This window comes from Triplophysa rosa, linkage group LG10 (assembly GCF_024868665.1).
Source record: "Triplophysa rosa linkage group LG10, Trosa_1v2, whole genome shotgun sequence".
Classification (NCBI taxonomy): Eukaryota; Metazoa; Chordata; class Actinopteri; order Cypriniformes; family Nemacheilidae; genus Triplophysa; species Triplophysa rosa.
The window spans coordinates 5,980,715-6,007,028 of NC_079899.1; the positions used below are offsets into that span (position 1 = coordinate 5,980,715).

The 26,314-nt window shown below is 41.9% G+C and overlaps 1 protein-coding gene and 1 long non-coding RNA gene across 5 annotated transcripts in view; one reads left to right on the forward strand and one right to left on the reverse strand.

The window, feature by feature from the left end:
- The window catches only part of LOC130560500 (BRISC and BRCA1-A complex member 2), a 161,506-nt gene that overhangs the window by 65,786 nt on the left and 69,406 nt on the right, over positions 1–26,314 (forward strand). The gene's annotated exons all lie outside the window — the stretch shown is intronic.
- On the reverse strand, positions 13,727–16,001 carry LOC130560505 (uncharacterized). Of its 2 annotated transcripts, XR_008963698.1 has the most exons (4): positions 15,607–16,001; positions 15,314–15,453; positions 15,128–15,213; positions 13,727–14,093 (listed from the first exon to the last, which is right to left on the reverse strand). It is a non-coding gene; the product is annotated as an uncharacterized LOC130560505 (long non-coding RNA). The 2 variants fall into 2 exon arrangements; XR_008963697.1 differs by having other exon boundaries at positions 15,128–15,453.

The window sequence follows — 26,314 nt, forward strand, 5'->3', positions numbered from 1 at the left end:
TCCGTGAGGGAGCGGAGAGGTCAGCCCCGCTTGCCTTGGGACGGAGCCTGCTACCGTCCGCCGGATCGGGGAGGAGCAGGAAGCGGGGGACTTCCTACCGGCTGCCCTCAGCCGGAGGAGCCATCGCCGGCCGCCAGTGGGCGGAGGAGGAGCGAGGGAGCATCCAGTCTCACCGCATGGCACCGCGAGGAAGAGCCTCTCGGCTGGCTGAGGACCGAGTGATAGCGTGTCGGGGAACTGGACCAAATTTTTTTTTTCTGTTTCCCCTCTCCCCTCTCTCGCCCCTGTCGTTCCTGGTGCTTCCGTCTCCGTTCTCTCATCTCGTCTGTCCATACCCCCAGGTGCTGGGGCCGTTGAGACTGGCCCCCCTGGGGGGGAGTAAGCACAGTCTCGTGGGTACCCCCCGGCCTGTGAGGGGCGATGGGGGTATGTGACGAGAGCCATGGGAGGAGGAAGCGAGGCCGGGACGCGATTGATAATGATTGTCAACTGGACGTCACACCGGCCTCATATCTCTCACGGAGGAGATCGTAAGCATAAAAGGACGAACAGCAGGAGAATACGGCGAGAGAGGACCGGGCCCGGACATTTAAGTTTTGTTTATGTTCGCCTGTTTTGCTGCTGTTTATTGTTTATTTATTTTTGATTAAAGTGTTTGATTGTTCGCCAGTTCCCGCCTCCTTCCTTCCCGTTTTATTGAGCTTTATTACATATATTTTATTAGATTTAGGTTTAGGGTAAGGGTTAGGGTATTTTTAATCATGTATTTTATTAAGTTTAGTGAAATGGTTTGGGTTAACAAATGTGGCGAGCAAAGCACGAAGCAGACACACAGGTAGATGCAAAATCTCTGGAGGGCAGTTTATTGTGTAGTGCAGTGGGGAAAAAGGTGCAAAACAGTCACTCTGGGGTTTCCTGGTGCAGTCCTGTGTGGGGGAAGTGAAAGGTTTCGTGTCGGTTCCTCTGCCAGTCGTCCTGCGCTGGTGCCTGTTCAAAAACAGAGAGAGACAGGTTGTAGACATGTGGAACATGTGGAGTGGTAGCTCACCGTCCTCTTCCCTTCTCCTGCTTTTATATGGCCCGGGAACGAGCTGCAGGTGCTGACGACCGGCAGGTGTGAAGGGTTGATTGCTCATGTTACCCTGGCGATGCTGATAAGTGAATGGGCGACTCGCCACACAAATAATTAACTGTCATCATTACTTACTGGCACACTAAATGATGACATTGATAAGAGGTAACGTTGGCGACCACAAGTTGCAACTTACTCTCCAAATTGTGGCTAAGTATATAGAGTGGGAAGAGTTGGATATGGATCCAACCTCGCCACCCTGGATTTTGTGTTCTACATTGAGCACCATCTCCTTGTATATCAAAACAGTCGATAACAGTGACAGGTTTTGGAAATGCTGTTTTGTACTCTCATTCTCAAGCCGGCCGTTATACGGTGAACTGAATGTGCTGCTTCTCCCTGCTGCTTACTCACAGATGCCGAGACAAGAGGTGTTTCCTGCACCGAGAAAAAGTGAGACCTCACGCTTGCGGGGCAGTACTGAAGACATTTTCCCACTAAATAAAAGCAACAGTTTTTCCAAAAAGACGCTAGGTTTGTCGTCATAGCGTCTTCTGAACAAAAGTCGCTAAAGGGGTCGGAGAAGTCGCTGAATCTAGTAAAAAAGTTGCAAATTTAGCAACAATGGCTGGACAGATGCGTGACTGTAGTCATGGATTTTTGGCATGGCCGCCCACCACGGCAAAATGAATATAGAGGAAACACTGTTAATATCCGATATTTTGCTCCATCCATTCTTCTTTCAATTCTAACAAGATGCCCCCCTAATAAGAAGCATCCCCACAGCATGATGCTCCCACCACCATACTTCACTGTAGGGATGGTGTGTCTTGAGGCATAAGAAGTGTTCGGTTTGCGCCACACATACACTTTGAGTTTTGGCCAAAAAGCTCTATCTTGGTCTCATCTCACCACAAAACCTTCTCCCAAATTGCAGCTGGGTCACTCACATGTTTTTGGCAAAATCCAGACCTGCTTTCGGATGGTATTTTTTGGGTAACAGCTTCTTTCTTGTCACCCTCCCATACAGGTCAGCTTTATGCAGTGCTCTTGATTTGGTTGACTGGTGCACCATTTCTCCACTTGCAGCCGCTGAACTTTATAACTCCTTCAAAGTGACCCTTTCCCTAATCTATACATTTTTATTATCTAATCTCTAAAATCCGTGGAATGCTCTTTGGTCTTCATTTTCCTTTACATTCACAGTCTGACCAGTGATCCTTTAACAGTGCATATTTAATTATTCATAGGAGGATGCCAATGGTAAAGTAATTATGTTCTCGTTAAAGCGGAGCTATCATGCTATGTCATGCATTCTGACTTCTTTACACTCTTAAACATGCTGGCTTCTCATGCTTAACATGTCAACTTGTTGAAAAACGAGTGGGACGTATGACTTAGTATTTCTGTACATAATACACTCCCCCAGCACTCCAAATTGTTTCGTAAAGTTGATTTCCAATTCTGGATCCCTGTGTCGTCACAGGGTTCCTATTCCTTTTATTGGCTAAAAGCACGGCAAAGCTGCAGCTTGTTACTCTTGCGATAGTGAAGTTTAGGTGTGTCTGTTTGTTCAGGGCATTTCAGTGATGGATGTTATATAAACAATGGATATAACACTGGATTTGGAGATCGTTTGAAACTGATAGATGGCACGGTCCCAGTGCTAAAATATGCCGGACATGAACTGCACATGGTAAGTCAAACTAAGTCATACGGCTGTGTTTTGTTGGCAATCGGTGTGTACGTGCATAATGTACAAAACACAAAGGGATGATTGCTTGCTCGTGTTGTAGTTCTATCCCACTCTCCCCACTAGTCCCACCTCTAACAGCTTGTGTTTTTCATAATCCTACAGCTGTATCTCTCTTTTATAAATTTGATCAAACTAAATACTCTTCGAAGATACGACGTATGCAATATTACTGTATAGGCACTCAAGATTAATAGGAGATTGGCAGAAACTGTCTGTGATACGCGATCTTTAAGGCAATTTTTTTCATCTGTGTAACCTGGCAGCTTCCATAGCACAGGGGTTGAATACTTATGCAAGCAAGATACTTAAGTTTTTTTATTTTTCCTAAAAATATCTCACAACAAAAACAGATTTTGAGTTTCAGTGTTTTCAAATAAAATATCCATCGGAATGAAATTTCAATGTACCATTTATATTTTTTTAATATGAGAGAATTGATCAGAGGTCTGAATTCTTTTGCAATGCACTGTATATACTGTATGTATATACACTGCCCGTCCAAAAAAGTCACACACTCTAATATTTTGTTGGACCGCCTTTAGCTTTGATTACGGCACGCATTCGCTGTGGCATCATTTCGATAAGCTTCTGCAATGTCCAGAATGTCAATTTTTTCCCCGTCCAGTAAGTCTTCTCCAGCACATCCCAAAGATTCTCAATGGGTTAAGGTGTGGACTCTGTGGTGGCCAATCCATGTGTAAAAATGATGTCTCGTGCTCACTGAACCACTCTTTCACAATTTGAGCCTGATGAATCCTGGCATTGTCTTCTTGGAATATGCCCGTGCCATCAGGGAAGAAAGAACCCATTGATGGAATAACCTGGTCATTCAGTATGTTCAGGTAGTCAGCTGACCTGATTCTTTGGGCACATAACGTTGCTGTACCTAGATCTCTAATCCAATGGGAGGCTCTTACCTATTTGCTTAGTTAAATACAGGTGGTGACTTTTCTTTTGGACGAGCAGTGTATATTAGTGGTGAGCAACGATTACACATTTTAATCTCATGACTTTTCTGTTAAGGGTAAAATTCAATAATGAATTCAAAAGTAGTGAATTGTGCACTTTTATTTCAAAAGTACTGCTATATGAACAAAAGTGCAATAAGATTTGGTTTGCAAACACTTTAAACAAATAATGTGCTTTTTTACAGCAGTATTTCATTACATGGTAGCATTAACAATTTTAACTTAAAACATTTATTTTAAACCTCAACTTTAACAATAATGTAATCAAATTAAATATATAACCAAAGCTATATGCCACTGCTAGGGCATTAACGTTCTGTATAGTTTGATATAGAAAAACTTATAACTTAAAAGTTATAATGATTATTGATTTTATTGCTTATACATAAACTCTCTTTCGACACTCAACACAAAGTGTAAAGTGTACTGTAAAGCACATCTTTAAACAACTAAATTAATGTATGCTACTTTTTTCTTTATCTTAACAATTCATATAAGGAGAACTCAACTCAATTTTATTTATATAGCGCTTTTTGCCATTTTCATTGTTACAAAGCAGCTGTACATGAGACATATTGACTATTAGCAAAACATTAAAGTTGTACCTGTAAAAACAAGAAAAAGGTGAAAACACAGAAGACAGACATACCCACATACAAAACACTCCACACACACAATATGCACACGTACTAACACACATAGACACACGCACATGGACACGCAGACACACGGATGCGCACGTACACACGCACACAGACATGCACGCACAGCGAGAGCACACATTTAAGATAAAGGAGAGAGAAGCACAGGTCAAATATAACAGACTATAAATTCCTATATGCCTAATATTAATTAAGTAAAACTTTAAAATTCTAATTCTAAAGCAGCCCCCCAGGCCAGGCAAATAGTGCAAAACAGTATGCAAACGGTGGCGAGGAACCCAAAACTCTAATCGAGAAAAAAAACCTCAGGAGAACCCAGACCCAACCAGGGGATTCCAATTCCCCTCTGGCAAAAGCTGCTGCCTCTGCACAAGCTCGACAGAGCTTGCACAACAAGGCTAAATAAAAAGAACACAATTCCTTTAATATGAGTGAGGGTTTTGGGCCCGTCCTTTGTTGTTTGATGAACATTATGAACAGAGATCTTTATTATACTGCTGCCCCTTTAAGAGCGCTTTATGCAGATATACGGATCTAATATACTGTGACGCGGCTGTTTTGTTTCCCAGCTGTTTACGTTCATAAAACTGACTACTTTTACATGGACCCTTGCTTATATGGAATTTTGACATAATTCTGTGTTTATTTGTCTGTTTCAGAGTAAGAAGACGTGAAAGTTTGGTAGTTTGCACTCTGACTCTAGTCGCGCATGTTTAAACATGTTTTCTGCATTACCACTGCATACAATACACGCAACACAATTCTTTATAGTTGCTGTTTTGTTCCTTAGCCGGGGAAATTTCTTATTTTTTAATTCATCAATAGCATTAAATAAGCCTCTTACACCCGTCTTTATGGGGGAGGGAACTCATAGATAAGCGCATGGCTGAAGGAGGGGAGAAGAAATTGAGTGGTTTGTTCTATCAACACCGCCGTTAGGAAGAGATTTAAAACGAAATGTCCATGTAAGAGTTCGGTATCGGTACCTTTCCATTCAGTGCTGGTGTTACGGGTTCATGTGCGCGCTTCAGCAGTCTTAGACCAACCCCAAATGCTCTCATTGGTTGAGACGCTTGGTGATGCCATTGTAGAGGTTTTAGCTGCATGTTAAAATAATGATGAGCTAAGCTCACCAAATATGGTTCTCCACCAGAACTATCAAGATCATATTCATGAAATGAGTTATTTAAAACATCAATTTCAGTTAAGGAATTAGTTTAGCTCAAAGTAAATGTATAATAATCGGCTAAACAGTCTCTGATTAGTAATATGAAGCATAACAATACTTGTATGCATTCGTCCAGCCAATGTATCAATGATATTATATACTTTACTAAACAGACTTTACTAAAACAGGATTTAGAGCAAACGTAGCGTAAATCAAACACATTTTAAGTGACCAAGTTTATGAGCTGAACACAGAAAACCCCTATATATGGTTGTTTATTAAACTCTACTCTACATGGTAAACATAATGTCGATCACATAAACACAAACAAAACAATGAAACACAAACGCGCTAGGGAGCAGAGAGAGAGAGAGAGAAAGCATGCAGCGATTTCTGAACACCAAAAAAAATCTTTAACAAGAGGTACAAACTTAAACGCAGCTATTCCATGTATAGAATCAGATACTTGCGAGCTCTGTGCTGGACCAATATCCGTATGCGCGTGTAGAGATGGAATTGTTCAAAAGGTTTCAGAAGGCAGTCCAGCTGGAAATTTCCCGGCCTAGTGACCAGCCGCGTGGCTTATCAAGGTGTGCGAGGCAACAGAAGTCCATTGTTCCGTCTTCGAAGAGACGCCATGAACCAGTTCTCTTTCATCATCTCGTGTTCGAGATCCACCTATGGGAAGGGCATCCGTACCTGACCTCTGCAGAAGCATCTAATTGCACCAAGTCTGGCTAGACAGACAGAAGCACGCAGCCAATGCCAGGTAAGGCCCCACCCCCTTACCTGAGCGCATATAAGGTCTGCTTGCGCTGCTGCTCCTCAGTTGTCATTCGCTTCTAGCGATCTCTGCTTTAACACAGTTCGGTTGGATTTTCGCTGCTCACTGTGTGTCTTCAGGAGGACATATCGTCTGTTCAGCCTCCGCTAGACGTGACAGTCGTCTATTCAGCCAGGTTAGCTGTGTTTTTTCTACGCATCCTGAGCCGCCCGCGCTCGTGCTTTTTTCACCTGCTCCCCCTTTATTTTCCACGGCTGCCCGCCACGGATATTAACGAGTTTTTCGCCGACATGTAGCTCTCTAAATCTGCCACTGCTCCCGGGACCAGCTCATCACGGCCTGCCTGGCCGTGTGCAGGGCTCTCATCGCAGCTAAGGACTCTCACGAGTTCTGCGTGGTCTGCTTGGGCCTCAAGCATGCAGAAGAGGCTTTGGAGAACCCGCAGCCATTGCCTTGTGCTGCCGAAAAAGCTTCTGCGGCATCGACTCAAAGTTGGCGCTACCAAGTGTATCGAGCTCAGCCTTTCTGACTCGGATGGGGGACCTGGTGATGGCGACGCACCTCCAGGGGCCTCCCGGGGTGCGACGTCACTTCATTGGGCTGACCTGCCTAATCCTGCGTTCCCCGATGAGAATATCTTTGCGGGCAACCTCCCGTTCGCTGATGAACCGGCTGGTTCATCAGCCGGTTAAGACGACGCGGGCCTTCTTGGGGTCTCAGAGGACGTTAAGACGACGCGGGCCTTCTTGGGGTCTCAGAGGACGAGGAGGCCATCCCACTCTCTGGGTTTCCCCAGGCTAACCCCCCGCGGCCTTACCCCAGTCCATCCTCCTGGACTTGTGCGAACGAGCGGCCGCTCGCCTTAACATTCCGTGGCCGGCTCCGCAGAGCGCCACCGACCAGGAGAGGGATGTGTATGATGGGAAAGTGCTGGGTCCCCCGCCCGGCCCAAGGAAACAACTCTTCCCCATTCTGCCAGCGTGCGCGAAGCACGTGAGGCACTACTGGAGCGACCCGTTGAACCTCAAACATGGTCTCGCGGGTCTGGAGGTGAAAGACATGGCGGCTCTCGGCTTGGGTGATCCCCCGCTGTCGAGCCGTCGATCGCCAGGCATCTCAACCCCATCCAGGATGGGCTGCTCGCCCCTCCGAAGCCGGTCTTGCCGGGCAAAATGGACCGTTTTTCTGCCTCTGTTCATCAGGCTGCTTATAAATCCTCGGCCTTGGCTGTCAGGGCTCTCAATGTTTCGTCCCTGCTTTCCGCTTATCAGGCGGAAATTTTGGAGGATTTGGGGCAGCAGCTGGACAAAAGATCCCCTCGCCAACCTTGTGGAAGGAGATCCTTATGGTCAACGACCTCGTCCTCCGCAATGCTCGTCAGGCTGTCCAAGCTTGCGGGCGCTCCATGGCGCTTTCTGTAGTGGAAGAGCGTGTTCTCTGGTTGAACCTGTCGGGACTCCCAGACAGTGAGAAGAGGCGCGTTGCGGGCGCTCCGGTCGAGCCTGGCCAGGCTCTCTTCGGTCCCGCCGTGGCTTTGATGCAGCAACGGTGCGACGACAAAAAGAAAGAGGACGTTGCTTTCAAGTTGTGCCTCCCTAAGAAAGCAGCTCCGCGTCAGTTGCCCACTGCGCGTTTGCCTAACCCCCCCCTCACGGTGCGAAACCCGCATCATAGCAGGGAGAAACCGTGCAACAAACCCCCTCCACGGCAGAGTAACCCACCCTCTGCTAAACCCTGGGGAAGAATGTCTCCCGCCGCGGCTGGGAAACCCCCCAACCCCGACCGACTCTAAACGCAAGCGGCCGGCCTGATGTCCGACCATTGGGGGCAGAGAGTCCTCGTTCACGAGCCATAAGCTCATCGGACTCTCCTTCTGTCCCAGAGCCCCTGTCCAAAAGACGGAGGTTTTCTCGCGGAGGGGCCGGCCAGGGTTCCCAGCCTGTGCGTTCAGTGGACACTGTGTTTCCTCCCCCCACGTTCAGGGGGTCGGTTGCGAGGGAATGTGCTCAAATAGTGTCACCACACAGCACACACATTGTTCCCCTCACCCAACTAATAAAGGCTTCGGCCCCGGTGTTACCCAACACAAAACACACAAAAAACACAATGAAACAAACAAATCTATTGAATTCGTTTCAGGGAGAGTACGTCTCTCTGCAGAGAGAGAACATATTTCTAAATCCACGCATGTCGCCCCTAGTGTGTCCGCTAAATGGCACCATTGCATTGCAAAGGAGCCCACAGAGTGTATGCGAGGATTTCGGCGCTTCACCGGCCCCGGTGGGGACGCTCGCGAATTACGAGTCCGCCTGGCAGACTGTTGCGCCTCCAGAGTGAGTGGGTGATGCGAACAATTATGCAGGGTTACAGACTGCAGTTTATAATGAAACCCCCGCTTTTCAACGGCGTTCTCTCTTCTCATGCGGAGGAGAGCTCCACTCACATTCTGAAAGAAGAAATCTCTTCTCTCTTAATGAAGGGAGCGATTCAGGTGGTACCTCCCAGCCTGATAAGTCAAGGGTTTTATTCCCGTTATTTCCTGGTCCAGGACGGCTCTCTCCACCCCATCTTGGACCTCCGAGTGTTGAACAAACATTTGAGGAAATACAATTTCAGAATGTTAAACCACGGCACTCTGTCCCGCGCCATAAAACAGAATGACTGGTTCACTTCGGTCGATCTCAAGGATGCTTTTTCCACATAAGCATTTATCCGCCACACAGGAAGTTTCTTCGTTTCGCTTATCTAGGCATATGTTACGAATTCACTGTTCTTCCTTTCGGGCTCTCACTCAGCCCTCAGACTTTTTGTCTGTGTACGGAGGCGAGCTTGGCTCCCCTGAGAATGTCAGGTCTGCGGAATTTGACATACATAGACGATTGGCTCATCGTGGCCGAATCGGAAGAGAAAGTGCTGCGGGACACCTGCAGCGTGCTTACACACATCACATCTCTCGGGTTCAGGGTGAATGTGACCAAAAGCAATTTTACACCCAGCCAGAGTGTGATTTTCCTGGGCTTGGAGCTGAGCTCGCTCTCCATGCGAACGCGTCTCTCCCAGGAGCGCGTCCTCTCTCTAATGAGCTGCGTGTCGCAGTTCAGAGAGGGGGCGAGAGTGCAGTATCGCACATGCCTTAGATTGCAGGGTCTTATGGCTTCAGCTATCCAAGTTTTGCCGCTGGGACTTCTGCGAATGAGAGCATTCATGAAATGGGTTTTGTCACTACATTTCAGCCCGGTACGCGATCTCTGCCGCTCTGTGACAGTGACGCGCGCCTGCACGGCAGCTCTTCGCCACTGGAGAGACGCAGACTTTTATGCACAGGGGACCCGTTTGGGAACGGTAGTGAAGCGGAAAGTTGTGACGACAGATGCGTCCCTAACAGGCTTGGGGTGCCACCCAGGAGGGTAGAGTGGTGAACAGTGTGTGGCCGAGCATAATACGTTCAGCACACACAAATTATTTAGAGCTCCTGACCATATGGAAAGCTCTGAATTATTTTCTGCCTCGCCTGCTAGGACATCATGTGCTCGTACGCTGCGACAATACCGCAGCAGTCGCATATATCAATCGCCAGTGCGGCTTACGCTCACCGAAACTTCACGCTCTAGCTCACAAGCTTTTGGTGTGGAGCGGGCGGTTTTTCCTGTCGTTATGCATGACTCATGTTCCAGGCATTCTGAACAAAGGTGCGGACCTTCTATCGAGGGGGAACCCACTCTACGGAGATTGGCGCCTCCACCCTCGATGATATGGAGGACATTCGGGCAGGCAACCGTAGATCTATTCGCCTCGCGCGAAAACAACCATTGTCCTATGTTCTTCTCGCTAAAGGACTCAGACGCGCCCCTCGGGGTGGACGCACTGGCCCACCCATGGCCCAAGCTAATGCTGTATGATTTTCCTCCTCTGTGCCTGATAATTCCCACACTGGCCAGAGTGAGAGAGAAGGGCCTGTCTCTCCTTCTAATAGCTCCCAGGTGGCCCAAAGCACCGTGGCTGGCAGAGATAATCCCTCTGTTATATGCCCAGCCGTGGCGCCTCCCCCTCCGCACAGACCTATTGTCTCAGGCAAAAGGGGAACTTTATCACCCATACCCGGACAGGGTGGCTCTCTGGGTCTGGCCCGTGAGAAGTCAAACTTAAACGCGCTGGGGCTTCACCCGCGTGTGGTTGCCACTATACAAAATGCCAGGGCCGTTTCTACACGGTCCTTGTATGGTTGTAAGTGGCAAGTGTTTGAAGAGTGGTGTGATGGGCGCAGTCTCACATCATATCAGTGCTCATTTCCTGATATTTTGTGTTTCTTACAGGACCTTATGGATAAAGGCAGGTCTTTTTCCACAATTAAGGTCTACCTGGCAGCTATTTTTGCCTGTCATGTGGGCTTTGAGGGCTCAACAGTCGGACAGAATCCTTTAATCCGCAGATTTATGAAGGGTGCCCGTCGCTCCTTGCCAGTCATCAGGAGAACCGTCCCTGAATGGGACCTCTCCTTGCTGCTGGAGGCCCTGTCTCAGTATCCCTTTGGCCCCTGGAAGGTATTTCCTTGAAACTGTTGTCTTTCAAGACGGCTTTGCTCTTGGCCTTGGTATCAGCCAAAGGTATAAGTGAGCTACATGCACTCTCAATACATCCCTCATGCACTAAATTCTCTTTGAGTGGAAATAAGGTTTTTCTTAAGCCTAACCCGGCTTTTATGCTTAAATGTTTCCCTACGTTCACTTCGGAGGTGTTGGAGCTGTCCGCTTTTCACCCTCCGCCTTTTTCCTCTGCAGAGGATCAGAGGCTGAATGCTCTGTGTCGTGTTCGTGCATTACAGGCATATATGTCCAAGACCAGTGCTTTCCGGAAGAGCGACCAGCTCTTTATTTCGTGGGCACCCTCTCATAAGGGGAGTCCCATATCTAAACAGCGCCTCTCACATTGGCTTGTGAACGCTATAGCAGTTGCATATGAATCAAGGGGAGTGCAGCCCCCAGGTGCCATCAGAGCTCATTTCACGAGGGGCTTAGCTGCCTCTTCGGCTTTGTTCAGGGGAGTATCACTGCAGGACATCTGCTCTGCAGCCAGCTGGGCTTCTCCCCATACGTTTGTGCGTTACTACCAATTGGATGTCACCAAAACCTCGGTAGCACATTCTGTTTTAGGAGTGGGTCTTCATAGCCCCTCCTTGTTATATTCCTTCACCTCCTGTTTACACTTTGTTATGGTAACGAGGGTTGAACGGGCCGGTGGGCCGTGCACATTCATGTCACCAAGCATGCATTCACATTCCGGCCTGGGTGGTATATAGTATGTGTTGCTGGGTTAATTACATGTGTGTGCCTCATACATGTTCCTGTCCTGTATGTGCGCAGCAGCTATGTGTGCGCATCAGGGCTGCCAGGGACATAATTATGGGATGTGTCATGCACCGCCCCTTTGGGGGTGACCGTCTGGCTTTCAGAACCTCACTGTGAGTGTATTGGGCAATCGGGGAGCTGTCCCATGTCTCTCCCATAGGTGGATCTCGAACACGAGATGATGAAAGAGAACAATAGGTTACTGTCGTAACCCCGGTTCTCTGAAACATCGAGTGGAGAGATCCACCAGCTTGCCCCGCTTGCTGCACGAGAAGTGAATACTTACTGAGGAACAGCAGCGCAAGCAGACCTTATATCCGCTCAGGTAAGGGGGTGGGGCCTTACCTGGCATTGGCTGCGCGCTTCTGTCTGTCTAGCCAGACTTGGTGCAATTAGATGCTTCTGCAGAGGTCAGGTACGGATGCACTTCCCATAGGTGGATCTCTCCACTCGATGTTTCAGAGAACCGGGGTTACGACAGTCCTATTGTTTCTGATGAGGTGCAGGTATAGAGCAAAAAGGCCAAGCTTCCGTTTTCAGAGCAGGCTCGATATTTAACTTCATGAGAGGGCGTGTCCAACTGAGTTTGAATCGACCAATCAGAGTTGAGCAGGGAAGAGGTTCTTTGTCCACTCAACAGCTAATTTGCAGCTTTATGACCTCCTAGCAACTTTACAAAATACCAGTCCAAATTATAACATAATGAAAAGAAAGTGTTTTATGGTCACACAATATATATAAACAAGGAGGAATTGTAAAGACAAACATTTAGATATTTATTATAGTTTATGGCTCTTCTTTTAATGATTCCGACCATTTGGCCTATGCCAAGTCTCTACACCATTCCCCAGTCAGTACCGATCAACATCCCACCCCTTCTGTGACCCATGATTTGTCTGTACGTTTCAGAGCCAGTGAGCAACAGACTTTCGAAATAAAATATTATTAAAAAAACTGCATTAATGCACGATAAAATTATTGTTGGCGTTAATTAATTAATGCGATAATTAACGTGATAATAACGTGTTAACTATCCTAGCCCTAATATATATATTAGTGCTGTCAATCGATTAAAAAGATAATCTGATTAATCACACTTTTTTCTGTGATTAATGACGATTAATCGCACATAACATTATAGTTTTTAAATATACAGTACTTGTACACATGGCTGTAGCCAGCTATGAGGTATTAAAAAATAAAATGTGAAGCTCTGAATTAATATTCAGCAGTTTAAAACTCTTCTGAGTGTTTGCGTTACACGCATATAATAATGTCTATACAGTTTACAAAGTTGTTTATTGTCTGTGGTGTAAAAGATGGATTAATTTCACTCGATGCGGGAGGCTGGCGGCATCATCCGATTGAAAGAGTTGTGAGTGAGTGTGTACGTATGCAATCTCCGCACTGCATACACGTAATGGCTTGAATACCAGTTTTCACGTAATGACACACTTTAGGAAGTTTATATATTCGGGAGTTGTGTACACTGTAAAAAGTAATGAGTTGCGTTTACTTAGAAAACCCGTGGAAACTGATTACCTCAGAATTTTCAAGTAAATTCATTCATAATTTTTAAGTTGATTAAACGTACAACAACTTTGTATAGTTAACTTCTGTATTTGCAAAAATTACCTGAAAACTTGAGTAAAAGAAACTCAGTAAAACAAATTAGCTAATTTACAGATTGAATTTAAGATTAACACAGAGAACTCAAATAAAGGAGTTATTTCAACATGTCTACTAGTTGAAATTACTAGAAAAACGTGTGGAAACTGATTACCTTAAATTTCTCAAGCAAATTGTACTCAAACCTCTAAGTTGTTAATACAAAGACAGACAACAGATTGTTGGCACAACAACAAAGTCATTTATTTCTATAAAACATTAACAAAAATGTTCATTCAAGTCCTTCTGACATCAGTCAACAATTCTGAGATAAATGCACATACTGTATTGCACTCTGGAAAGATAAAAGATCAGTGTAACTTTTTCACATCTTTAACTTTTCACAAAACGTTAAATGTAGAATTGGAGAAAAGTGACGTTACTGCATTAGAATATTTTTCAGAGATAGTATTTTAAGTTTCAGAGACTTGTGCCCGAGTGACAAATTCACCCCCTGGATGAAATCAAAGTTTTTCTTCATTACTGGAGGGTACTCTAAATGCAGATCATAAAAGAGCCCCAAAAAGGAGGCACATGGTTTGAGGAAGATTCTATCCATTAGACTTGTACCTTCCAAAAAGATGGCAAGGTTCAGCGAGTTAGGTATGGTTTCACAGTCCTTAGGGTTCAAAGTCAGTATGCCACTTGAATTGCCTTCATCATCATAGTCCTAAAAATGACATAACAAAAATTTTGTCAAAATAATTAACAACATATTTTAAGACAACATATCGTCACTGTCCGACAGAAACCTGGAATCTCCAAACTTGTTCATTTTCAATTTTTTTCCATAAATCGTCATGTTTAACGTCTGCATGTGGGTTTTGCAAATATTTAACCAATATTTAAAGTATTTAAAATAGCTTGTGATGAAACCTCAAAACTCTGTTGGATCCCTTCTGGTCTGGCCATGGGCCTGGTGCATGTTAACGGGTTAAATATACAAAAAGATCATAGAAATTGAAGGCCAGCTATACAACTTAAACCTCTTCTGAAACTGCTAATTTGACACTTGAAAAGTGATCTAAATTTAGCAATTTGGAAAATAATTTATTAAACGTTTACATTTTGTTCTGCATGATTTCTAGTGGTTTTTAATTCTCCATAACACATTTGACTTCCTTTTCTTTCTTTCTGTCATTTCTAACCTTCTTTTGTCCTACTTTTCTTTTACTTTCTTTCCTCCTCTTTTCTGTTCTTTCTGACTTATTTTTTCCTATCTCAGTTGTGTCTTTATTCTTTTGTCTAAATTTCTAGCCTCTTTCCATCTTTTCTTTAGTCTTCTACGTTAATTTTCTTAATGCCTTATCAATTTTTTTTTCTTCCCTTCTAAATAATTCATTTATATTTCTCTTTTCCTTATTCCATTCTTTGTTTCTGTGTCCGGAATATTTGGTTCAAGAACTATTTGCATTACTAAAGGCAAAGTTCCAGAACGAGTAAATGTGGCTTTTGTTCGTGAACTAAGTTTTCCCTCAATTGCATTCGCAACAGCAAAAGGTACTATTTAATGACGTAAACCGGTCGACAGCAACGTCATAGGAGAAGGAGCTAAAGTGTTCCTCCAAACTAAAATTCCGTCTGGTTCCTGCGGTGCAAACAACAAAAAGAAGGTACTTCCGCCAAATCATCCCGGAACTATGAAATCGTTCCTGCAGTGTGAAAGCCCCATAATACCAGAACAAAACAGACAAAACTACTTACAATACATGTCTTGTCTTGTAAAAATCAGTGGAGTCTTCTCCAAGGAGGAGTGGAAGGCCATGAAGAACTGCTGTTCTGTCAGATTTCTGAAACATTATTAAAAAAAATATTATTTAATAGCATACACACAACACAGAGCAAACAACACTTGCAAATGCAAAGAACTTAGGAGTCTGTGGAGCTCACATTATTTTCAATGTTGAAATTCTGTTGCAGAATCTTCTTAAGTTTAGAGCCAATGTCTCCCCCTTTGGCTCTGAGATGTCAACTGTCCAGTTCTAGAAATAATTTGGTTTGTAGGTCTTTGCCAGATATAAGAGTGAACTCTGCCAGAATCGAAAAAAAGTGACAATCAGCAATTAAGCATTCACTTTTCACTGAAATGTACAAGTATGAATGACCTTTTATGCTCTTTTATTTCTACAGAACAGCTTAATGATACAATATGAACCCAATACAATACAAGAATATTTGCTAACCTGACTCTTCATAAAGAGTGCTTGCCACATTTCCACTGTATCCTTCACAGCAGATTCCCTATCCATCAGTTCTTTTCTACTGTAGTGTTTCAACATCTGAACCCTGAACAAGCAGAATTTACAACTCCAAATTAAACATACACAAAACAAAACAGGAAAAAATAATTACAATGAATAATGACTTATTAATGGAACAATCATAATTCGTAAATAGCATCACGTGCAAAGTAAGCTGCACGGTTTTTACATATCAATATTGATGCCCCACACACTTACCATGGATTAGGATAGTTTACAAACTGTACATAAAATCAAATATTTGGTGAAAATCGACGTTTGTAATTTAGTTTGTTAGTCACAGGTCTCAAATGGCGGTTAGAGAGTAAGTTACTAGACGGAAAACTAGCGCCTCTTCATCTATCTGCGTAATCCTTTTTTACTGTTTGCAATCCTTTAAGATTTTATTTAACACGTTGAAGTATATGCTTACTTGACAAAACGGGCTTTCTGCCATAATCTTGTGTTTTTGTTCATTCAAGCATGAAAGACGAGTTAACATTGGTGCGCTGTCTGACAGATTCTGACTGAGATTCACTGATGCAGCCTTTACCCGTGACTGTATATACCAGATGGGACCGCTGTCGCGTTGCGCCATGTCCCACAGCTGGAAGCTGTCTATCTATACCGAACGCGTCAAAGCAACTGTTTCAAATCGCGCTTAAATGGTTTAAAGGCCTTTAAATGAATAAGATCTTGATTATATAATGTAACGCTAGGCAAAGGATGTCAAAACAAGCGAATGCATGCGTTAATTGTGTTAAATATTTTTAACGAGTTAATCTGAAAAAATTAATTTCATGCATTGATGTTGACAGCCCTAATATATACAGTGAGGGAAATAATTATTTGATCCCCTGCTGATTTTGTAAGTTTGCCTGCTTACAAAGAAATGAAGGGTCTATAATTCTTATGGTAGGTTTATTTTAACTGATAGAGAGAGAATATAAAAAAATCAGGGGAAAAAATATATAATAGTTATAAATTGATTTGCATTTCAGTCAGTGAAATAAGTATTTGATCCCTGAGAAAAAATAACTTTGTACTTGGTGGAGAAACCCTTTCTATTTTGTGTAGCTCAACAATCTTTTGCTGCACATCAGAACTATATTATTTGGTTTTACCCATTGTGATTAATGGTTAAGGGGGTTTGGGCTTTGTGTTACTTAATATTATTCTCCTGTTAAACAAGAAGTCATGACTGGACAACATCATGTATCTAGTCACCTTGGTGTGCTAAGAAAATGTTAATATTAATAGGAATATACTTGGGAAATATTTTACTCAAAAGAATTTCTAGGGGTGCCAATAATTGTGGCCAGGGTGTATTGGAGAAAAAAAATCACAATGTGATATTCCCCCCACTTCAAATTGTTTTACTTGAATGAAATGTTGGAATTTTGTAGATTTTTTTAAATCAAAGATCAAATCGAGAAACAATGCAGATTTATTTTTACATCCTTCTTTGCTCATATTTACCAATGTGTGCCAATAATAGTGGAGGGCACTGTACACTGCGTTCCAAATTATTATGCAAATGATATCTTTCTCTGGTTTTCCTAATTTGTCGATGCAAATGACAGTCAGTATAATTTTCAAGTAATCAACAGTTAGGGTACATTTGGAATTTTATTGAACAAACCTCCCACTGACAACAGTATTTATTTAAAAAATGAAAAACTCAAAATGCACTGTTCCAAATTATTATGCACAACAGAGTTTGAAAACATTTCATAGGTTGTAAAAAACTGAAAATGGTCATTTGTTGAATTTGCAGCATTAGGAGGTCATATTTACTGAAATCAAAAGCTATTTCAATCAAAAACATCCTAACAGGGCAAGTTACATGTTAACATAGGACCCCTTCTTTGATATCACCTTCACAATTCTTGCATCCATTGAACTTGTGAGTTTTTGGATAGTTTCTGATTGAATTTCTTTGCAGGATGTCAGAATAGCCTCCCAGAGCTGCTGTTTTGATGCTAACTGCCTCCCACCATCATAGATCTTTCGCTTGAGGATGCTCCAAAGGTTCTCAATAGGGTTGAGGTCAGGGGAGGATGGTGGCCACACCATGAGTTTCTCTCCTTTTATGCCCATAGCAGCCAATGACACAGAGGTATTCTTTGCAGCATGAGATGGTGCATTGTCATGCATGAAGATGATTTTGCTACGGAAGGCATGGTTCTTCTTTTTGTACCATGGAAGAAAGTGCTCAGTCAGAAACTCTACATACCTTGCAGAGTTCATTTTCACACCTTCAGGGACCCTAAAGGGGCCCACCAGCTGTCTCCCCATGATTCCAGCCCAAAACATGACTCCGCCACCTCCTTGCTGACGTCGCAGCCTTGTTGGGACATGGTGGCCATCCACCAACCATCCACTACTCCATCCATCTGGACCATCCAGGGTTGCACGGCACTCATCAGTAAACAAGACTGTTTGAAAATTAGTCTTCATGTATGTGTGGGCCCACTGCAACCGTTTCTGCTTGTGAGCATTGGTTAGGGGTGGCCGAATAGTAGGTTTATGCACAACTGCAAGCATCTGGAGGATCCTACACCTTGAGGTTTTCGGGACTCCCGAGGCACCAGCAGCTTCAAATACCTGTTTGCTGCTTTGCAATGGCATTTTTGCAGCTGCTCTCTTAATCCGATGAATTTGTCTGGAAGAAACCTTCCTCATTCTGCCTTTATCTGCACGAACCCTTCTGTGCTCTGAATCAGCCACAAATCTCTTCACAGTACGATGATCTCGCTTAAGTTTTCGTGAAATATCTAATGTTTTCATACCTTGTCCAAGACATTGCACTATTTGACGCTTTTCGGCAGCAGACAGATCCTTTTTCTTTCCCATATTGCTTGAAACCTGTGGCCTGCTTAATAATGTGGAACGTCCTTCTTAAGTAGTTTTCCTTTAATTGGGCTCACCTGGCAAACTACTTATCACAGGTGTCTGAGATTGATTTCAGTGATCCAAAGAGCACTGAGACACAATACCATCCATAAGTTTAATTGAACAATATAAAATTAAATGTTTACGACACTTAAATCCAATTTGCATAATAATTTGGAACGCAGTGTATATATATATATATTATATATTAGTGCTGTCAATCGATTAAAAAAATTAATCGGATTAATCACACATTTTTTCTGTGATTAATCACGATTAATCGCACATAACATATTATATTTTAAAATATACTTTTACATTTTAATAATTTCACATTTAATCTTCAAATTGATGTAGAAACAACATATTTCTTTAACAGCATCATTTTATGAAAGCTAGCATTTTGATATTAGTACTGTAACTGATGTCTCTATTAAATTGATTATTTTAACATGAATTATAGCCATTCAACAGTATAATTGAGAGCTCATGTAGGAAACATACAGGAATTGAAGGACACTTTACAGTCTTTATTAATGCTAAATTATAAATTAAATGCAGAAGAATTCTCATTAAAGCTACAAAATCACATTGATTTCTTCTTTTATTTTGTTCTTTGATTAACATTAGTGACAGGAGTCAGAGCAGCACGTTTAAGAACGCTGGCCCCTTTAAGAGCTGTCTCAGTTCGCAGATCTGACCGTCACCGCACTCCCATTTTCACAACTCTTTGCATTCATTTAAGATTTTATTTTACACTTTTAAGTCTTGCTTAAGAAAATGCTAGACAAAACGGGCTTTCTGACATAATCTTGTGTGGTTTTATCCATTCAAGCACGAAAGAGAACTTAACACGGATGCGCTGTCTGACAGAGATTCACCGACGCAGCCTGTTTACACCAGACTGGACCTCGCGTTGCGTTTTGCCGCGTCCCACAGTTTAGAAGCGGTCTATCTCCATTGAACGCGTCAAAGCAACTGTTTAAAATCGCGCTTAAGTGGTTTAAAAGCCTGTACATGAATAAGAGCGTGAGTACATAATGTAACGCTAGACAAAGGATGTCAAAACAAACGGATGCTGTGTTAATTGCGATAAATATTTTCTCACGCGTTAATTTGAAAAAATTAATCGCATGCGTTAACGCGTTAACGTTGACAGCCCTTCTATATATATATATATATATATATTAGGGCTGTCAATCGATTAAAATATTTAATCGTGATTAATCGCATGGTTGTAATGAGTTTACTCGTGATTAATCGCAACTTAATCGCACATTTTTATCCGTTATAAATGTACCTTAAATGAATACTTTTCAAGTTTTTAATACTCTAATCAACATGGGCATGGACAAATATTGATGCTTTGTGCAAATGTATATTGTTTATTATTAGTGAAACCATACTCAACATAGAGCATGAAGACTAGACATGTTTCAAAGGTCATAGATGTTTTTCAAAGAACTTGTACATGTCTATTAAACACATGAAAAAAAACAGGAAAAACACAGGTTCCCATTACTTCTTTCTTTGCACTAAGCTATTTACTTAAACAAGCATGTTTACATTTTCGCAACTGTGATAGCTCGGTGGAGGCTGTGTGCAATGCAAGGCATATGCTCGAACGGAAGCTGCCTGGCCGCGGCAATCATGTTGCGTGCACTATCGGTGGTCAGTGGGCTAATTTTGAATTCAATATTCCACTGTCTGGCTACCTGCAGAAAGTGCTCAGCGCAAACGTCAGCATAGTGCCTCTCGTCTGTCTTCATGACGGTCAAAGCGTACGACCGTAGTTTCCAGTGTGTGTCAAAATAATGAGCCGTGACCCCCAGGTAGCTATGGTTACTTTGGGAAGTCCAGTAATCTCTGGTGAGCGCAACCGTGTTTGTCTGTCTTATCGCCTCCTCGACTTTCGCTTTCTCCTCTTCGTAAGAGTCGTGAATCTTGCTTGTAACAGTGGTTCTCGAAGGTAGTTCGTATGTGTAATCGTTAGATGCGATGCGAATAATTTCAAGTAGACCCTCGTCCTCCATTACATTAACTGGCCTACATGCTGTAGCCACCCATGTAGCTATCGATGTGGTGAGTCTGTTGCTTGTGGAGTTGTCCATCCGTCTCTGCTGAAAACAATCTAGTGTGGTCTGCCGCGAGGAGGAGAGCTCTCTGCGTCAGTTGTATGCTTCGCCATCAAGTGATATTTTAAACTCGACGTGCTGCGGTGATAACTTAATTCACATCGACAATAAATGCAGATCACTTTAGTCTTGTCGACAGAACCATCAGACATCGTTTTATATATGAATTTTACGTCAGAAGACCTATTTCTTTCTCCATTTCTGTTTGCTGCTGCATCGTTTACTTTCTCAAACTACGGGCAAGGCCAAGGGTCAAACAGAAAATGCGCGCTGCGTTAATCGCACGTTAATAAAATTAGTGCCGTTAAAAGGAATTTGCGTTAACGCGTTATTAACGCGTTAATTTTGACAACCCTAATATATATATATATAAATAAATATATATACTGTATATATATACTGTATATATACAGGGCCTTGCAAAAGTATTTATCCCCCTTCATTTTGTTCACATTTTGTTATGTTGCTGCCTTATGTTAAACTACTTAAAACATTTTTTTTACATTAATCTACACTCCATGCACAATATCGTCAAAACAAAAAAATGATTCGTGACTTAGAACTTTGCAAATTTATTAAAACTAAAAAAACTAAAATAAATGCATTGCATAAGTATTCTTACCCTCAACTCAGTAGTTGGTTAAAGCACCTTTACAGTCTCAAATCTTTTTGGGTATGATGTGACAAGCCATTCTTCTCCTCAGATCCTCAGGTTGGATGGAGATTATCAGTAGACAGACATTTTCAGGTTTATGCAGAGATGTTCAGTTGGGTTCAAGCCCAAGCATTAGCTGGGCCATTCAAGGACATTGACAGAGTTGTCCATAAGCCACTCTTGCATTGTTTTAGCATGTGCTTAGGATCATTGTCATGTTGGAGAATTAACCTTCTGCCCCGTCCAAGGTTCTGAATGTTCTGGGCTAGGTTTTCATGATCATTGTGTATGATCTCTGTATTTTGTGCCGTTGTGCTTTTCTTCTACTCTGACAAATGCCCCAGTCCCTGCAGCTAAAAAACACCCCCACATGATGCTGTTTCCACCACACTTTACTGTTGAGACGGTATTGTACAGGTGTTGAGCAGTGCCTTGTTTTCTCCAGACATGATGCATGAAACTGAGATTCATCAGATTTGAGAATCTTGTTTCTGACAAGGTAAGGTATGTTTTTGCATATTCCAAGTTTTCATGTGTCTTCACTGAGCAGAGTCTGGCCACTCTGCAATAAAGCCCAGATTGGTGGAGTGTTGCAGTGATGTTTGTCCTTCTACAAGTTTCTCCCATCTCCATATATGATCATTTAGCTCAACCAGAGTGATCATCAGCTTCTTGGTTACCTCTCTAACCAGGGCTCTAGAGTGCGACAGTATTTCTCAATGGTGCGACTAAAAAAAATATGAGGTCGCACCGGTGCGACAAAGCCGTTCGAGGCAGAAAAAAAGTCTCTGCGACTCTAAAAGTTTCAACAACTTAGACCATATTGTGGTCTAAACCAATCAGAGATAGTGATGGGCGGACCCCCACTCTGATTGGCCATGGTCCAGATATTCCTGTATGTGTGTGTACTAGAGGTCGCGTTAACCGAAAATTCTCTGTCATTGACAGATTTTTTTTACCAGTGACGGAAAAATCTGAAGGCCGTTTGTCCGTCATTTTGACGGATTACAATGAGGGCAATTTGTAACTCTCCATTTCCCTTCATTAGAGCGTGATATGCTCGCGAAGGGACGTGCGTGTTTTCACCTGTCATTGTTACTGACTAGACATATGTTATGCGATCTGGGAAAACCCGTCGGATGTCGCGCTGGGACGCGGGAAAGACAGTTCACCTATCAAAGTAAACCACATAACATGAAGAATGAAGGAGTATAAATGCACATTTCCTGCCAGTCCTGTGTAAACTACGGCATGCAAAGTTTTTTCATACAATGTTTTCGTGAGATTACAGAGCTCCCCGTCTGCAGCACCAGAAGTTATCCCCGGTCAGCTGCTCATGCGTGCCGGACCGCGATCGCAAAACATACAAGGGATGATCAAAAGTCCAGACACTATGCACATGATAAACTACGTAAAACTTGCTTCACTGCTTATTAGTTGTTGTCCGTAATGTTTGCTCCTTGTGTAGTGATAATGGCAGAGCTCTCATTCTTTAAGTGTGCCAGCCCGCACCATTTTCCTTACTTTCGTTTTATTCAAATGGTTTTGTACAGTATTTTTATAGACTCAAGCACAGCAAGTACAGCGTGATGACGCCATGAACATACTAATTACCACGTAAAGCCACCTTGCACCATAGTGATTGGTAATAATAGATTATGACAGATTTTTTACGAGCCTGTCAGTCAAAATGACGGACAATAAAAAAGTCTAGCGCAACCTCTGGTGTGTACGTGTGAAAATGCGTGTGCTGCAGTCATACAGAGAGCGGTGAGTAGCCTATATGCCCGTTAGTTAAACAGAGTGGATGTAGCCGCGGATGATGAGAGAAGATGAAAAGAACGATTGACAACTTTTTTGTGAATAATGTTAAGTTAAGGCCTGATCTGTCCGAAAATCATAAGCAATGCTCTGACACGGAGCTATCAACCTCCCAGGTTATGTCAAGCCCTGGTCCATTTATCTTGAGATGTTTTAAGTTTAAATTTCAGTTCAGTGAAGCACTTTAAGCACCAACACTTTTTCAGTTAGTTACCTTTCTTGTAGAATTGTGCTTCAAATAAAGAACTTTATGTTGACCAGATCGTTAGTTAATCATTTACAAGTCAATTATGCCTATATGGACAGCGATTTAAAAAAAAAGTGAACTGGTAAAACTGCGGTGTTAAATGTGATGCGGTCAAAACCTAACTTTTGTGCTGGTGCACCTAAGAAAAAAAGTTAGGCGCAGCAGTGCAACCAGTGCAAAAAGTTAGTCTAGAGCCCTGTCTCTAACCAAGACCCTTCTCCATCGATGGCTCAGTTTGGACAGGAGGTCAGCTCAAGTAAGAGATCTGGTTGTTCCAAACCTCTTTCATTAAGGATTAATGGAGGCTACATGCTTCTGTGAACCTTCAATACAGCAGATTTTTTTTCAGAAGTCTTCCCCAGATCTATGTCTTGATACAATCCTGTCTCGGAGCTCTACTGGCTGTTCTTTTGACCTCATGTCTTGGTTTTTACTTTAATATGTATTTTCAGCTGTTGCACCTTTTATTGAGTGGTATGTGCCGCTCCAAATCATACTTATTCAATTGAATTTGCCACAGGTTAACTCCACTCGAAGTGTAGAAACATCAACAAGCAAAACTAATGCTTCTGAGCTAAATTTCAAGTGTCCCAGAAAAGGGTATGAATACTTATGCAATTGCAAAGTTGTCACAAACCTGTTTTTTTTTTGCATTATTGTGCACGAAGTGTAGATTTATGTATTTGTTTTATTTAAAGTAGTTTAAGATAAGGCAGCAATATAACAAAATGTGAATAAAATGAAGGGGGATGAATACTTTTGCAAGTCACTGTATCTGTATACTGTATACGTACATACACACACACAATAGTAATCTATTTTTAACTTTCAAGAGCTTTTGATAGCCTATGTTTTTGGAAGCCTTACTCATCTGAAGCTTGGGAAGCTCTGGTCAATTGTTTTATTTAGCCTTCCCCTTCCTCTGGATACAGAATTTCCCATAAATCCCTAAGCCTTTCATTAGTCTACGGGAATTTATGTACAAGTCTGCAAGGCCTGCTTCTGGCAACCACACCAACAGTTCTGTTTTTACAAGTCACTTGGCATCATAGGAAGCATTGACAATAGAAGGTAGAAGGGGTTGTATTTTGTCATCTTTCAAACTGACTGGAAAGATTGCACCCAAAGAGATTTTCGGAACAGCTAGAGGACACAGCATAGTTTTTGTCATTTTGTTATAATTTACTCATCCATGTTGTAACACACCTGTATGACTTTGGTATGTATAACAAGAAATGAGAGTTAATGTGACTGACAGCTGTGGTTACCTTTCATAATTAATTGTGTGAAAAGAGCTGCATCAGTATTCTTTAAAAGTTTTCCTCGTTTTCTATGAAAGAAGAAAAATAATTTTGGTACAACATATGGGTAAATGAGGACCCTTTAGGTTAAACTGACCCTGACTTAGGTGCGATTGATATTCGTCTGAAGTTTCAGTCGCAGAAGCTGTAGTTTACAGATGGTATTTAATAATTATTTTAGAGACCGATCAAGTCACTTCATAATACATTAATATGACGTCAGGAGCCGCACAGATTACTTTTGTATTGCTTGTATCTGCTTTTTGACCTTTTTTATGAAAGCTCTTAATAACTCTTTTTTGAGCTCTTATAACTCGCATCAATCAGGTCCTGCACTTTATCTGTTTATTTTCTAGCAATGTTATAAAATATAACTATAACTGCAGGTTTCAAGTTTTGTTTATTATCCTTAATGTTGAAAGAAATATAAATAAGGTCAAATCAAAGCCATACTTCCTAACAGAAACAAAATGACAGGCAATAAAATAAAAAAATCTTGGAAAATTTTCAAAATCAATTTAAAACTAACGGAGGATAAATTAAGATTCACATTTAACCTTTTAACATGCTTAGGCTTTGACTCTATTTCTTTGAATGCATAAAACATTAAAACACCAATAAACATGTGAAATAAACAGTTTTTAGAACTGCAACTTTGAAACAAAGCAGTTCAACACTGGATGGTCTGCCCACCTTTCAGCAATGTAATATTGTCAACAATGTGAACATACTGTATATAATCAGCATGAACATTTTAAAACAAACAATTAACTAAATAAAAAAAAAGAGTAAAAATACAAATTAAATTAAAATAAATTAACAAATAAAATGGCACACAAAAGATTCTGAAAAAAGTGAAAAATAAATGCACTATCAACAACAAAACAAATTTTTTATTAAAGTGACATTGTGAATTTGCATTTCAACAACAACAAATTTCCGATAACTGGTAAATATAGCCAGGATTGCAAAACATGAAGTTAGATTTGTTAGATTGCATGTCGCAAACAATATGCTTAATGGTCACACTGATGTTTTACAAACATTTTAACAATCTAATAAATATAACAAAATGAATAAATATACTTACTTTAAACGATGAAGTTTGAAAAGATTAAGTTTGTCGTGATCTCGTGCCACATGGCGCTATCATTCCATGTGAACTCCAACGGCTTTTTCTGTGATGTAATAAACAACACAATTATATTTTGAGTTAAGTCTAACTTATAAGACAAATCGCACACTATGTCTGATAACTGTGATACATTTAGCCAGCATTGTAAAACATGAAGTTAGATTTACAAGATATAGGCCTAAACCCCGGATTGCGACATTTTCTCCTTGATGAGAACATTCATGCAAACTTACTTTAAAATAAGCTTGCCCGGTGACACTACATTACTTATGAATTTAGTTTCAAACATAGGTCAAAACACACAACGTACATTTTACTGGTATTCTAAACTCTAACGGTAACGTTAGATATTTGCATGTCGCGAACAATATCTTATATCTTAATAGCTTAATGATCACAATGTGTAATGTTTTACAAACATTCTAACAATATAATAAATGTAATAAAATGAATAAAGATACT